The sequence below is a fragment of the Ursus americanus genome, chromosome 1 (genome assembly GCF_024610735.1).
Source record: "Ursus americanus isolate L20-20 chromosome 1, mUrsAme1.1.p, whole genome shotgun sequence".
Classification (NCBI taxonomy): domain Eukaryota; kingdom Metazoa; phylum Chordata; class Mammalia; order Carnivora; family Ursidae; genus Ursus; species Ursus americanus.
Window position 1 is genome coordinate 18,468,672 of NC_142127.1, and position 13,731 is coordinate 18,482,402.

Consider the following 13,731-nt stretch of genomic DNA (forward strand, 5'->3'; position numbering starts at 1 on the left):
TAGCTATTCCCTGATCAAGAAGTAGAGTTTATAGTCACACCATTTTTTGTTTGTTTGTTTTTTAAAGTAGGCTCTACGCCAGCCAAGTGTGGAGCCCAATGCAGGGCTTGAACTCATGACTCTGAGGTCAAGACCTGAACTGAGATCAAGAGTCAGACAGTTAACCGACAGAGCCAACCAGGTGACCGTATTGTCACTCCCTTTGAATCTAGACTGGTCAATGACCTATTTTGACCAATAGGATGCATCAGAAATGATGCTGTCTAAACTCCAAGACTGGGCCTTAAGAAATCTGTACCTTCTGCTTTAATGTCTTGGAATGTTATTTTTTTGGAACCAGTTGCCATACTGGGAGGGAGCCCTACAAACCATGTGAACAGGTCTCATCACAGAAAACCAAAGACCTTGGCTAACAACCCTAGCTGAGTTTCCAGCTGGGATGTGAATCAGGCTATTTTGGTTGTTCCAGACAACTTAGGACCCTAGACAACACTCTATAAAACTAGAACTGTCTGATCAACCTATAGAAACATAGGAAATAAGAAATTGCTTCTGTTTTAAGCCACTATATTTTGAGATAGTTTGTAATAGAGCAATGGACCTGGACCACTGGGACTCCACTAATCTTTTTTTTTTTTTAAAGATTTATTCATTCATGTATTAGAGAGAGAGCACGCACTAGTGGGAGGGACAGGAGGAGAGGGACAGAGAGTCTCCAGCAGACTCCTTAACTGACTGTGCCACACAGTCGCCCCCTCCACTAATCTTGTTTTTGAGGCCTTATGCCAAGTTCACGAGCTTACCTCACCACCCTCGCACTTCTGCAAGGAAGTAGGTATAACTTATCTGGGTCTTCACAATCTCCTTTTAGCTCTATGGACAAAATAGCTCGTGCTTCAGTGAAAATGGCCAAATGATAACCATAATACTAATGAACACTTTTTGAATGCTTATGATGTTTTAACTATAATATATTTATTAATATATCTAATCTTTAGGACAATTTTTGACCTACGTACTATTATCTCCATTTTACAGATAAGAAAACCAAGGCACAGAGAGATGAAGTAACTTGTATGAAGTCCAACAGCAAGTGGTGGAATCCCCATCAGAACCCAAGCACTAGGTTCCAGAGCCACCCCCTTAGCCACTACAGTATACTGCCTCCCATGGAAAATGCCTCAAGTTCATCAGGTTAATCCTAAAGTGACCGAAGTAAGTGAAGTTTCTTTGACTTATGTTACTTGATCCTCTTACTTTGGTTAAAGTCCTTTAAGGCTTTGATTGCTTCATTCATCTATACTAGATTCTGGACTGTGTCCCAGGCTGCCACTTATATTTAGAAAAGCCTAATGTTAGAATCGTCTGAATGCGTGACTGTTTTTATATTCACAGTTGACGGTAGGGTAGAAGCACAGGTTCCTCATCCCCACTTGGCCTCCTCCGCAGAGGGCAGCAGAGTGACAGGCAGGCAGTGACCTAGAGGAGGGGAGCAGAGGAGCAGTGCCGGTCTGGGGCAGAACTCTACGCATCCTCCAAACCACAAGCGCCAGGCGGGAGCGCGGCACAAAGCCTCTCAGACTGAAGGAAGGAAGGACTGCCGCTTCTAATGATAGTGGCCGGAGGCAGCTGAAGCCGCACCAGTTAGAGGGGAGGGAAGCCTTCTGTGCTTGTTCACCAGTTGCAGCCTTAAGACAGGCTCCCAGTGCCACTGTCTAGCTGGACGTCTGCCTTCGGGTCTCTTCTAGGGAGCCGTGCTGGAGCTGTCTTTGCAAGGTCATGGGGTTATGCATTAAGTAGTCTTAAAGTGCTTCTGTTTCCTACTCTGCCTGATAACTGCCTCAAGACCTCTAAGAGAAATAAAAAAGCTAATTACAAAATTCAATAGGTCTGCGTTCTCATGCTGTATTCAGAGCAGGGCCTCTGGAGACAGAGAGTTTTGGGGGGCAGAGCCCCATTTTTGCTGCTTAGTGCTGTGTGATTTTGGGAAAGTCGCTTTCTTCTTTCCATTCTCAGTGTCCCTTAGCTGTAGAAAGGGTTAGTGATATTTACCTTGTGTGGCTGTTGTGAGGAATAAATAAGTACTATGGGCAGAGCTCTTGGCCTCATATATTTACCAAGCAACCATCAGGGTACCTGTTATTACATAGACAGTATATATTGGACATCTCTATAACCATGAGATACCATTCGGTCTTAGAGTGTAAGCTGGTGTTTCAGTCTGTACTATATAATGGCTGCTCAGGAAAAAGGCAGCTGCCATGATCGGTTTTAGAAAAGTACTATTTTTTAGGCCCTTCCCTTTAACTTTCATCCCCTAAATGCTCTGGAGGTGTGTGGTATAAAACTGACTTCTCTAGTTTTAAAAGGTATCTAAGTCTTGATCGCATGTTCTTAATCTGAGGTTTACTGGTCTCCAGGAGTCCATGACCCCTTGAAATGGTATGCAACATTTTGTGTGTCTACATGTATGTGCATTTTTGGGGAAAGAGATGATTCATAATTATCAACAGACTCTCAAAAGGGTCCATGTTTGGACAAAAGACTAAAAAACTCTAACATAGAAACAGCCTTTTAAATCTTCTTCTACTGAAAGTAACCTGAAGGCCTTCCCTAATTTAAGACAAAGCAGGCACAATTTTGGAAGACACTGGAAATGGATCTTGTCTTCCAGCCAAGGCCCAGTGTCTTTTCCCCAGTGTGTCTCTAACAGAGTGGGAGGCTGGCTCTTCCCATTGGCACAGGTAAATGCCATAAAGACAGGACTCTGTTGATGAAGAGGTGTTGCTTTCTCTAATTACACCTCACAAAGACCAAAGCCTAACCTCAGCTGTACCTTCTGTCTCTGGGAAGTCACTTATGGAGGAGACCTATAATTAGGATTTGCTACCTGAAATATAATTCTCAGGATGATGAATATCTAAATTATGTCCCTAGACACATACCTGAGACAGAGCCCTAAGGACTGGTGGCCATAAGGGGATGGGGAGACACGTGGTATACTTCATTCAATGGGGATTAATAAATGAGGATGATATCACTCAGAATCTCTGAAAGGGCAGGTGTCCAGGAGGCCCTTTTGGCTTCTGCAATGGGGACTAACAGCCCGTGCACTGGGCTCCATAATTTATGCCTCCGGCACACAATTCGCACAAAGCAGGAGTGGCCACATCAGCATTTTGGGATTTAAGGCCAGCTTCTTCTTTCCACAGATCCTATCCCCCAAATTGTAAGGATGATTCAGCTAATTAATTCCACTTTATTTTTAAAGAAAATGATTGTTGGTGTATCAAGCAAATGAAAATATAGTTCTTGGGGAGGGGATTTAAAGTAATTTAAAATTCAATGGATGATGACTGATTTTGCAATTGTTATGCTTACATATCCTTAATGAACAGATAATTAGTAAATCATAGAGTATATGATATAAGATATATGGACTATATTAGGGGAATATTTTTGATCCATGTAAATAAATTGAGATAAATGGTGGGTGCACCTGTTCCTAGCCTGTCTCAGGAATATACGAAACTCTGGCACAGGATGAACGTCTGTTGGTGTCGGTGTGACAATAACAAAACAAAGCTGGCACTGGGATCAGGAAGTCTTTGGTGGGCGGGGAGCCACCTTCTGCAGCCAGAGCCCAGCACGGCTGTGTGTTCTGATGTCCATCAACCAGGAAAGGGAATCTAAGGTTTTCAAATGATTTTCCCCCTTCACAAAGCTGCTGTAAAATAAAATACAAATCCTTCCTGAATGTTCCTAGCTTTCCTTCCTTTAGGAAGTTTTCAGTCAATGGGAAACAAAGTCTTATTCAAAGGATTAAAGCCATAGTCATTCTATTGTTTACAGCTTCAATAATGTGGCTTTCCTTCCACAGACAAAATTTCCAATTCACAAATCATCTAAAAAACAGGAAATTTGGGGGAAACACGTGCTTATGATAACAAACAAGGGATCTAGCGTGTGGTATAGAAGTTTATGCAAAGAAGTCATCCGATTTTAAGGTTTTTTTGGACTACCGTGTTTCTGGATGCATTCTAGGAAGATTATTCCTTAAAAGAAAAAGCCGTATGGCCTATAACATAAAACTACTCTGTTCGCACCCCTCGCCCCCAGAGAGGGGAGGGGGAGGGAAGGGGAAGCAGATTCTGGCTGTATTTTCAAGCTGGGCTGCAGAGGCGATGGGCTTCTACCCTCTTCTCCCTGCCCTTGTTAGTCCTCTCTTTCTCCTCTGTCTCCAACCAAGGCCAAGGCCCTTACCTGGGGGATGGAGGGAGAAGGGTCAGCAGCATTGGTTGGCAGGGCTGGAGAGAATGTGTAAGAGAGGGAGGGGCAGGCAGCTTTGAGCTCCGGCTGTGGTCAGTAGCCACAGGGAGCCATAGGAGGTTAAAGAGGTTGTGGAAGCAGCCACTACTTTTGCAAGCAGGGGGAACGCAGGGCTGGTGGGGCCAGGGAGAAAGCAACAGCACTAAACAGTGAGCAAACTCACTCTGGAAATCTATTCCTGCTGCTTCTAAATAAACTACCGAGAGAATTCTTTTTTTATTCAGATTCTATATTTTGGTGACAATGTTTTAGTCTTTTTATTTGTATCCTAGAAGGAACACCGTGGTTCCTCCTGAATAATAATTTTTACTGTCTCAAATTCCCCAGCATCATGATTTTTCCCCAGTCCCCAACTTTCACCATTCCCTTTGACTTTTATCCACACTTCAGGGAAAATACCACTTTTCCCTGGTTGGGAGATAACAGAACCTATTTACTTCCTAACATTTTCTTCTGTGCTCTTGCTGCTCAGGTGTGGTCTGGTTACTAGCAGCAGCAGCAGCAGCAGCATCTAGCTTAGTAGAAATTCAGACTGTCAATCCCTGCCCTATGCCTACTGAGTCAGAGTCTACATTTAAGGGAATCCTTGGTGACTTGCATGCACATTACATTTTGGGAAGGCTGGTCTATTCCCTACTACAGACCTGACTCATAATCTACACCACCAAGTCCTGCAAGATCCTACATTCTCTGGTCCTGCCCACTTCTCCAGTCTTATCCCGTAACACTACTACTGCTCATTCACTAATTCCAGCCTCTGAGCTTTGCATTCCCCATTCCTTCAGCGTGGGGTGCTCTTATCCCCCTCTTAGTATGGTGAACTCCTTTATTTCATTAGGGTCTCAGCTTAGACGTTACTTCCTTAGAGGAGACTTCCTTGACCACTCTATATGAAGAACCACTCCCCAGCCCAGCCACCATCTATCCCATTACTCTGTTTCATGTTTTTTATGGCACTTGTTATCTTGTATCATTTTATTAATTCATTTTTGGGTCTTTTTTGTTGATGGTAGTATTTTCAGTGCCAAAAGCAATGCCTGGTACATTGAAGGTACTCAGAAAATATTTATTGGATCAATGAATAAAGTTTTGGGGATCATAAACAATGAAAACCTATGCCCAGAGAATTATATGGTAAGATCAGGAACGCTCAGAACCAACTCAACAGCTTTCAGCAAATTGGCCTGAGACCAGTGCTTTTGAGTCCACATAAGTGGTTCACAAAGCCTGGTCTGCAAACAAGTAGCATCCTCATCCTCTGGGAACTTGGTAGAAAGACAAATTCTTGGGCACTACCCCAGACATACTGACTCACAAACCCTCTTGTGAGATTCAGAAATTTGATTCAGAAATTTAACAATTACCTTAAATTTTTAAGTCCAGCAACCTGTGTCTTAACAAGGCCTTTATGTGATTGATGCCTTGCCCCAGACAATATCGACATCTTACCTATGTGGAGAACCCATAGTGTTCAAAGCCCTTTCACATATATCACTGTAGTTCCGGATTTCAAAAAAACCCTGAAGAATAGGCAAGGCAGGTGTCCTTCTCATTTTACAGGTGAGGAAACTGAGCCCTAAGAAATGATTCAGTTTGCCTATGGTCATATAGTTTTATTCAAAATCACCTGGGGTACTTGCTAAAATTGTAGATACCTGCGCTCTATGCCACACCTACTGAATGAGAATGAGTGAGGTTGGGGCTCCAAAATCTCAATTTAAAAAAGAAATAAGCTTTCTGGGGCGCCTGGGTGGCTCAGTTGTTAAGCGTCTGCCTTCGGTTCAGGGCTTGATCCCAGGGTCCTGGGATCGAGCCCCGCGTCGGGCTCCCTGTTCCTCTGGGAGCCTGCTTCTTCCTCTTCCACTCCCCCTGCTTGTGTTCCCTCTCTCGCTGGCTGTCTCTCTCTTAAAAAAAAAAAAAAAAGAAAGAAAGAAAAGAAATAAGCTTTCTAGGAGATTCGGAAGCTCCCAAAAGTTTGAGAACCAATCGTGCTAGAGAATAGAGGAATGAGAATTAGAACTCATAGCCCCTTGTTGCTAATGCTCTGCTCTTACGGGGTCTTGAGAAGAGTAAGTGCAAATGCTGCTGACCTTTAAGTGAAAATAGTTAAAGCAAAGTCTCAGTAATTCCATCACTTTTATTAGACCCTGACTCTATTTGCTACTCTTATAAGCGAGGGAGAAACAAACTCCGTGACAAGGGGCTGTTTTGGTAATACAAGTTAGTTGTGATTATTATGGAATTAACTAAATGGACCATCACTTAAGGTTTGGTAGGTATTGCTAGTTAACGACGCAAGAATTAGAAAAAATTTTTTTCCTATTGTGAGAATTGTTGTAAGATACTTCAACTGTTTGGTGTACTTCTGTAGTCCTTTACCCACTGCTGTATTTATTTTCCTTTGCTTACGTCTTCTAGTTAAGAAGAAAAATTTAGAAAAATAAGAAAGTCTTTCAAGCTAAAAGCTATGGCTGGTTAAGCAATCATTACAGCCTCAGACATCATTTATTTACCTGGCTAGCCTGGAAAAGATTAACTTTTATAAAGACTTCACCAAACTGTCAGGTAACTCCCAGTCTTTCTCTCCTGCTCAAGCAACTCCCACAAACTCCAGGCTTATAAATTCAACTGTACGTGGAACAACTTTCTTCTGAAAGTCCTGCAGATATCTTAAGTGTGTCTAAAACCAAGTTCATTACTACCCCACGCATTCTTCCTCCTGGATACACTCTATAAGCTAATAACCATACCAGCCACTGCATCATCCTGGCCAGAAATCTGGGTATTATCTCTGGATTCCTTCCTTCCTTATTCTGGATAGCCAACCACTCCTTTCATTTTACTCCTTAGGTCTCTCTGTAATCCCTCTCTTCCTCTTCATCTCCACTATAATGCTACCTCAGGGCTTTGGCCCCCTTGCTTATGCTGATTATGAGTACTGCTCAGTATTCTCTTCTCTGTGAAGCCTTCCCTGCGGACTCCTCTATAGCGTGGACCATTCCCTCCTTTGTGCTGCCAATCTAACATCTAGTCTGCCTTCATTAGAGTACCTCTCTCACGAGGTTGCATTTGTGCTTATGCTTTTTTTTCTCCCTCAACAGAGCACGAGCTCCTTAAAGGAAAGGAACGTGTCTCATTAATGTTTGAATCCCCACCTCCCAAGGTAGAACCAGGCCCATCAGACATACTCGAACATGCATTCAGTGAATACCTGGATAGATTTCTGGATTCCAGAGATGGTTGGGGGTAAGAGGAACTGAAATGTATCGAGCAACTATTAGGTGTGAAGAGCTTAACACCAATTATCTATCTGATTTTTACCAATAATACTTCGAAGTAAATATTAGTCTAATTATATGCATATTGAAACTTAGACTCGAAGTAATTAAATTGCTTGCTTGAGGTCTCACAGTTCATAAGTGATAGTGCTTGGAGCTTAATTCAGGCTTTTCTAACTCCAAACTCCGTGTCCCTCCATCCATCCCATGAGGCCTTTAGTGCTACCCTAGCATAAGCCGTAGGTTTTAAAATGACTTTGTACTCTGTTTGCAAAATATTAAAACATATTATCTTTAAAGAGTAGTGGTGATATCATGTGTAGTAGGTAGTCTCCAAAGATGGACCCTAATGAGCCCTGCCCCCTGGTATTCATGCTGTTTTATAGTTCTCCTCCCATGTATCCAGGCCTATTCTGTGTAGGCAGTAGAGTGTAGCAGAAGTTGGGTCATAAGAAGCCTTATGATGTCCACTAAAATGCTTGTTCTGGGGAAAGCCAGCTGCCACGTAAGAGATCTGACTCCCTGGGACCACCATGTTGTGAGAAGTCCACCTTGTCCACATGGAGAGAAAGACACCTTTGACCAGCCCCCAGCTGTGCCAGCTCAGGTATCAGGTGAATAAAAAAGCCTTCTTAGATGTCCAGCCCCAGCCACCATCTGATTGCGCCTGCATGAAATATCCCAGGTGTGAACTGCCTCGAGGAGCCAGATATTATTCTCTCACAGAACCGTGACAAATAATACATTTTTGTTTGAAGCCATTCAGTTTTGTGATGGTTTGTTAGGCATCTCTAAGGAACTAAAAGATCATGACTTTGTTGTTTTTTTTTTTTTTTAAAGAAAATTAACCTAGTATTTATAAGCACAGCTTTTTAAGCTTCTTTTTGTTATTTTCCCTTTACACAAGTACATTCTGCAATATACATAGATTTCTTGCTTAGTCCTTAACAAAGTTTACGACCTTGAGCGAGTCTCTATAATAATGTCACTGAGCTGCTCTTGCCTCAGTTCTAAAATGAAGGGCTGTGCTAGTGAATCACTAAAGTCCATTCTAGTTCCAAAATTGTATCATTCCTTCAAACTATCAGAGAAAAACTGAATCTTTGTCTGACAAGTTTTAACTTGCAATAAAATTTTACAGGCGCAAGAATTTTCAGGGAAACAACCCATGCCAGGGAAGTGCTGACTCAGCACAATGCTGTCTGTTAGTGGGAGGAAAACCGACCCAAGAGCAACGTAAATCTGATCCTTTCGCTCCTTCTCCCTGAAGCAGAATTCAAAGAGATGATTATCTGTAACAAAACACTTGAAAGAGGATTCTTACTTCTCCCTCTTAAAAAATCTGTTACCGAAGTCTGTGGGTGACTTCAGATCTTTTTGGCTGACTATTCAGTGCTGCATAGTTGAATCAGTCTCCGGAAGATCCCTACACACAAATGCTAAGTTTAGGGCAAGTGGACTGGGTGATTCCTAGAGGAAATAAACTCTCGCCTGAGAACAACAGCTGGAGTAAAATCCCATAAGCCAGGAAAACAGCCACACAATCACAGTAACAGGTGGTCGGTTTCAAAACAAATTTCAAGGTCTGACTTGTGTGGCACCTGCTCTAGAACCACAGACGGCAGTGTAACTCTGTCTGGGTCCGAGTTAGGTCATCCCTGCCTCTCTATGAGGAAGATTAATTACCTTTATTAGCTGAGCTAAGTCATGGTAGGTTAGGTGACCGCCTCTGTTTGGTAGTAACCCTTGGGTTCCCTGGCAGAAAGGAAGAGGGAATGAGAGAATTTGGGAACCAGAAGGGGACTTGGAGATTGACTAGTTGGATGCCCTTGGTAGCTGACCACAGTGAAACCCAGACAAGTCAAGCAGAAATTGGCTCAAGGTCACATGACTCCTGGAAGCAGACCCCTCCCCCCTAATTTTAGTAGGAAAAATTTCAAATACACAGCAAAGTTGAAAGAATTTTCACAGGGAACACCATTACCTAGATTCTACTGTTACCATTTCACTGACCTTATTTATTACATATCTAGCCATCTAGCCATCCCTCAATCCTTCTACCTTATTTTTGTGGTGTTCACTTTGAACTGCAGGCATCTATCCTCTTTCCCTTAAAGCAACACTATGTTTTATCATTATTTGTCTAATTGTTTGATACTTCAAGTTTATATACATTATGGAACCAAAAAAAATTATTAAAAAAAAAAATCACTGGACACAACAAATGTAATTTAGCATCTGCGAGCCTGAAAGGCAACCCAGCTTCCTAACTCCCAGGCCCTTGAGGATTCTTACTAAGAGCAAACTGCAGGGGAGGCAGAGATACTAATCAATACACAGCCCTGCCTATGCTGCTCCCCCTACCCGGAATCCCGCTCTTGCCCATTCCTCCAAGAATGGTCTCAGAAGCATTCAAGTAACGGAGACTACTGTTACATATGTATTCCTACTTTAGGAAGGAAAAGTTATTAAAAAAAACCTCCGAAAGCTACCTCTATCCCAATGCCTTTCCTGAACCCTGAGTTCTAATCTTTTTAATTTGAATGCTCACAGGCCTCCCTTGTTACTTTTTCTACTTCACTCTACCTTTTTACAATTTAATGTGTATTTGTTTATCACTGCTACTGCTACTATTATTACTACTATTGTTATGGTTAATTCCTTTTTTGTGAGGGACCATATCTTAAGACTTATTTCTGTATCTCCTGCAGTTCCTGACATAGAGTCAATGTTGAACGTTAAATAACTTCAGGCTTCAAATCAGTGTTTGGGCAGTTTTGTGAAAGTCAGATCTTAAGGACCTGAGGGATTTGTTTAATGTGCAGATTTCTGGACCTCCCACTCTCTGAAATGCTGACTCGGTAGGTTTAGGGTGGGGTCCAGAAAGCTGCAGCTTTAGCAAGGGCCCCGTCATTTCAATGCAGACAGCACAGAGATTGCACTTGGAGAAATCTGCTCACAGGTCCACATTACCAATCTGGCTTTAATCACTTTTAGGCCAACAGCCCCAATCTGCCTGTTCCTTTGATGGATCCCGGATAAAGGTGTGGCAGACAAGGCGCCTGTCACGGTGGGGTGTGACAGTCACGGCATCATCCCTCACCACATCATGTGCTGCCAGTCACCACTTCTGCTCTTGCCACCAACCCCCAAGTTTCCCTTTGTCACTTCCCCCTTGCCACCACCAACTGCCACTACCTCTCTTGCCCCTCATCCTGCAAGGCTGAGTCAGATCCACTGCAGAGCACTTGAGGAAGCACATTTTGGAAGACAGGATGAGGGTGTTCTCATTTTACCTTCACAACCCCATTTTGGGGAGCAAAGGAACACCTGCTTCTGACTCTTGACTTCTTAAGAAGTTCTGCAAACCTGGTTAGAAAGTTGGGTTAGGAGTTTGTGCTGCCTTTGATTTTACAATGAGTGGAAACCAAAGTTGAGTAACAGACCTCTTGCCCAAGCAGTAAGGGCCACCACAAAGCATAGAGCAATGGGACAGGAGCTCATATGAGCTCCCTCCTCCAGGCCCAGTATTTCTGTGTAGGGAATGTCGACTGTACTCTTCTCCAGTGTCTGGTCTTAACGGTATTTTTATATATGCTGAAATTTACTTTCTTTTAGGTGCCCAAAGGATAATCCTAAGGAAAAATATGGACCAGAGAGTTGTTTCATGAGGCATAACCTGAAATATGTTTGGAGTTGAACATACTTGAAATCATTTTCTCTAAGACATTTACAGCATTGTCATTTTTAGTTCAACATATTTCTTTACTATGGTCCCCAAACTTCAAAAGGCATTGGATTCATCTGAAAGGCTAGAGCTCACTTGAAGAGTTTCTGATTTTCTAGGTTTGGGGAGGAGCTGAGAATTTGCATTTCTGACAACTTGCTAGATGCTGCTGGTGATGTTGATCTGGAGGTCATGCTTTGAGAACCACTGCCCTAAGAGAAAGCAAAATGGTATTACTTAGGCCATTCGCTGATCTGCCTATCTTCTTATATCACAATGGCTCATAGCTGTGATTGTCAGCCCTAACTCTGCATTAGAATTATCTGTGAAGCCTTCTAAACATAGGGTCTGGGTAGGATGCTCAGACCCTACCCTAGAGCCAGATAAATCTGCAGGTCTGGGATGGAGCCTGGTTTTTTTTTGAAAAAGATCCCCAGGTAATTGTAAGGGGCATCCAGGATTAAGAACCACAGGAATATAGCAAATTCTGTGTTAATATATGATTCTCACTTGACAAATATTTATTGACCACTCAATAAATGGGATAGAAAATGACAAAGTGTCTAAGAATTGGTCCTTGACCTCGAGCAGAGATAGATCACATACCCAAACATTTAAACAAAAAGCTGGTGTGTGGCAAGTGCCAATTAGGAAAATAAACCATTACTGAAAACAGAAGGCTAGATGATCCAAGGTAAATCAATGCTGTACTAGAGCCTGACATTGTTTGTGATAAGTTATGTATGCCTTTGCCACGCAGGAAACATATCCCTTTGGTGGGGGAAATTGCTCATTTATTGGTTCATTGAGGATGCTCCAACTGATTCACCATGGTAGGCGTGATTGAACCATGGAAATGATAGAACATTAAATCAATAGCTAGTCAGCTGGCAACTATTCCTTTGCTAAGTATGCTATTAATGTTCCATTTCACAAACCCTGTGCTCAACAGAGGTGAGGCTTTTCGGTGGAGAAATAAAACGTGAATTACGTTTAGAAACCACTTCAATCTGGAGTTTTAAATAAACATTCTGTAAATATATAAAAAATTGAATTTATTTAGGAATCAAGAGATAAGGATCTTTAAAAATGTGTACCTATTTACATCCACTGGAATACAAAATAATTTAATGATTCAGTGCCAGCTGGTCCATGCAGGGGAGAGTTTCTAGAACTGAGAAAATATATCCTCCTCAGATACTACTTATGTATTAATGACATTATTTAATTCATTGTGCTATTTAATTTGGTTACTTCTTTTGAGGTTTTCTTTTCATGTGGGGGACCTTTCCCAAGAACAAGAGATCCCAAGGACAACAAAAAGATAATTGTTTTCAAGAAAAGGAAATAAATACTTCTTAAACCGTTACATTTATTTCCATTCAAAAACACTGGAGGCAGCATTTTTAGGCATTGTGGGAGATAACGTGAGTATGACAAAATAACTGGCTCTCAAGGAAACTTATAACCTAGTAGAAGGGAAAGATAAGTACCTATTTGAAGCAAAATATGATACATGCCTTCAGAGAAGAATAAATTTTAATGAGGCTTCAAAGAGCTGGAAGAAAAAGAGGTCAGGGTTCAAAGAGCCTAAGATAAGGCGTAGAACTGGGCTTCTTGTGCAATGCATTACTGCATGGCCAATTTTCAAAGGCCAGCTGTTCCCAGTCAAACGAAGACAGAAGATGAGGGTGGATGCAATCAATGGGAAAATCAGGACACTCTCCCTTATTTTCCTGGCAACGTAGTTTCAAGATCAATAGTTTTACAATCTCATTTCAGGAAGCAAAATGAAAATGAATCTGATGCATTCTTTTTAGTTCACTTCTTACTAACAACATCCAGTTTAAAGGATTTTATATGTTGCTATATGGCCACTAATATTTAATAAAAATGTTTAACCTTATTAGTAATCAAAGAAATGAAAATTAGAATAGCAATATAGTAACTGTTTTGGGTCTATTAAATTGATAAAGAGTTCAGATGACTACCAAATTTGGGGGCCTCCTCCTCCTGCTTGTAGGGTGCTCTTGGTTCTGCCTTGGTTCACTATAGCTGAAGGACAATTCATATTCTATAGCTCATCAATTCTTCTAGGAATATATTCTAAGGAAATAGTATACATATGTGCAAATACTCATGTGTGAAAATATTCCTCAGTGCTTTGTTATTATTGAGAAAAATCAGTAAAGAAATAAATGCCCAACAATAGGTTAATAAATATAAAAGGTATTAGGCTAGGAAAAGAACAGTAGTGGTCCACTCACCTGGAAACCTAGAAACTGTGGTCTGTAACAAATCTTTCTGAGTGTTTTAGGTAAGTCAGTCCCTTCTACCCAAGATGAATCCCCTTCCCTTCATCACCCCCTCTGCAGATATTCTGTAATCCCCCAAATA

The 13,731-nt window shown here is 41.7% G+C and overlaps 1 long non-coding RNA gene across 1 annotated transcript in view; it reads left to right on the forward strand.

Moving 5' to 3' along the window:
• LOC123782576 (uncharacterized) overlaps positions 1-13,731 on the forward strand; it is a 160,186-nt gene that overhangs the window by 23,503 nt on the left and 122,952 nt on the right. Inside the window, exon 2 of the long non-coding RNA XR_006777016.2 lies at positions 1,039-1,215. This is a non-coding gene — a long non-coding RNA (uncharacterized LOC123782576). The remainder of the gene's footprint in view (positions 1-1,038; positions 1,216-13,731) is intronic.